A 3062-nucleotide genomic window follows, 5' to 3' on the forward strand; every position below is an offset into this window, starting at 1 on the left:
CGAAGGCCAGACACACCCAAATCCGATTAACAAGCTGAATTATCTGACCGCCCTCCCTGGACAGACTGATCCCATTACAACAATGACCCCTTCCTGCCTGAAACCTACAGGAACCGGCCCTTTTTTTTTATGGCCTCCAATTAATTGACCATCAAATCTGCCCACCAGCACATCTGTGACAAGTTATCTTATTTGCCGATTGAGAGCTCTTCCTGTTTGCAGAGCTTTTGTTCAAACAAACCGGGTTTTTGTGTCTCGTTGCACGACAGAGCAGAGGTGAGGGCTCCGTCGCGCCCGAAGCAAGTGGAAGGCAGCTCGTAAAGCAAATGACGTGTAGGAGTTCTTGGGAATGTGGATATCCCAAAGTATCTGTTTAATCGTGCAAATTAAAAGTGAATCAATTGCTCAACAACCCAAAGTATCTGTTTAATCGTGCAAATTAAAAGTGAATCAATTGCTCAACAATGGATTCAATGTCATGAGGTTGCTTATTTAAACGCAGAGACAATTATTAACAATTCTACGAGGAGCTGTTTAGCCTCTTCCGGCTGCTTGTTTTCTTTTTTGAAGCCCTCGACTTCTCTGTGTTGCTTCAGTGTTTCCAGCGGGGGGGGGGGGGGGGGTCTCAGGAACAAACACTGTGCTTGTGAACGCGGCGCGGCGTTTAGCAGCTAATGGACCAATCATTTCCCACAGGAGGTGGTGGAGACCAAACCGTAGCTCAAAGGAAAAGGAATAGGGGGCTTAGGATTGATCAGGGAAAGGAGGGATGTGCTCATATTCAAAAGACACACCCCCCCCCCCCCCCACATCACAAGTTCTGCAGCGAGTCAAAGTCACTTTCGATCAATCACAACACATCGCGTTGGAAATAAGTCTCGTCATGGAAGCACAAAAACAAAAAGAAGCCTGATCTGCAATTTCACTTTGCCTTTTAAGAACTATAGTATATGAAGACAGAGAGTGGAGGAGAGTGACAGTTAATAGAATTGTGGAAAGAGCGAAAAGAGAAAAATATCAACCGGTTGCTGAGCATCACCTCCCTGCTGCCTGCCGCCGTGGACCGGCTGCGTCAGTCAGCACCGCGAGGAGCAGCCTGACGAATGAAAGCTGCCGCCAAGCAACACATTGGATTAAACCATGCGGGTGATGAATTTGGCCAAAGCACTCATGTCTCATGGTGCCTACCTCTCTCTCTCTCCCTTTCTGTCTCTGTTTCCATCGCACGCCCACTCACACCAGAGTTCATCAAGTCCCATCAAAGCCTTGTGCGGTCAGAGGGAACATGTTCTCCTTCCTGCTTTCACCATTTCACCAACGACCGCAACGTATTTCCCACGTCTAATCTCTCCCTCTGTCTCTCCTCCCTGCCTCCTTGTTTCCTGTTTCCCTCCTTCAAGCTACCCTCCTCTTGTCACTGATGGCATAACGCTCCAAGTATCTGGCTAATGTTTTAAATGTGCAGTTAAATACCAAAAGTCTGGCTACAGCCGCCGCTCTCCGGGATAAGACATCCATTATTTACATGGAGAGGAGGTTTTGGGAGGAGCCCGTGAGAAGCGAGCGGAGCAGCAGACAACAACAACATTAGTCCGATCACAGAGGGATATTCCATCTTGTTTCATAATGTGCCATCACGGGATGTTTTAATGCAGCTCGGAGGAAAAAATGCATTTGGGATTGTTTGTGTGTTGCGAGTGGGCCGTGATGGATAAAAGGGGGAAAGGAAACAAACAGTGCAGACCTTCAGAGAACTTCTACACTTCAACATTCAACAGATTCTATGAAGGAATAAAGCAGCTCCGCTCCGCAGAGGTTTCCAGCTCGATGACGGACGGGTTCGGGTTTTTGTTTTTATGCCTCATGTGTAAATAATCAAACTTTGACTGGGCCTCAGTCCTTTTGCAACAAGACAGACTTATGTTACAGTTCCATCACAGGTTGGAGGTCAAATCATACAGAAGTATCACAACTGAGATCGGACACACAACCATTTCTTCTTCATTTCCTAGATTATTTATAGAAATTGAAAAGATGTCAAACATTGCAGCAATGTATCAGAAGTATCTCTCTTTGGGATACTGAGGACACCGAGCCTACGACTGTGGATAAGACATATTAAAAATGGTAAATGGGAACAAATTAAAGCAACATTATGGAACTTTATCTGAAAATAGCAGCTTCTTAGCTCGATACGAAGAATTCGTCATAATGAACCAGCGTTTATCTCCGACACACTTTGTTAAAGGGATCATGGGTAATATCCACTGTTTAAATGCACTGGGTGGGACTAAGCAGTCAGAGCTCCATTTAACACATTGATAGATTTTGTTTCTTTCTCTACATGAAAACCAATGAAATCGCTCGGACAGTGAGCCCAACAGAATGAATTACTACCTGTGGCTGCAGAGGGCGCTGTTCCTTATTAAAAGCTGCATAGTGTTGCTTTAATCAAATCATAGGACCCAATGTATCTTGTGTACAGTGGATAGCACTGCAAGGATTTGATTAATGTGGGAAAACTCGTCCTTGATATCTATATCAACAAGGTCGTGACTAAGAAAACCGAGAGTCCTGAAAGTTTTGCCTCCATTTTTCTGCTCCTCCCCGTTGAAGGTTAAGCCGCCCCGTGCGTCTCCTGCACTTGTTCTCCAGCCGTTCTCCTGGAAGTCCCATAGAAGTCATCACTTTTTTTTTACCCGGTGTTCAGTATCCTGTGTTTGGATGCTGCGAGGGGAGGGGGGGAGGGGGGGGGCCGCTGAGATCTCCCTCACCAACAGATGGGAACTTGAGGGTCCATTAGGCCCGAGAAGCACGCTTCAGCAGGTTCAGTCAAGAATGTGGCGGAATGTATTGATTCTACCGTGAAAAGAAAATTACAACCCAGACATCTAGTTTACAATTCCTTGGAAAAGTCATCCCATTTATGCGATGGCGCTCGGCCAAGGTACTTTTTTTTCTCCCTTTGCAGATACGTGTGGCTCGAGAGTGGAAAGATGATGAATGTGTTGCACTTTCTCCACCTGCACTTCCACCCAGAAGAAACCGTTCTGTCTCGTATT

Source organism: Pleuronectes platessa, chromosome 21 (assembly GCF_947347685.1).
Source record: "Pleuronectes platessa chromosome 21, fPlePla1.1, whole genome shotgun sequence".
Lineage (NCBI taxonomy): Eukaryota > Metazoa > Chordata > Actinopteri > Pleuronectiformes > Pleuronectidae > Pleuronectes > Pleuronectes platessa.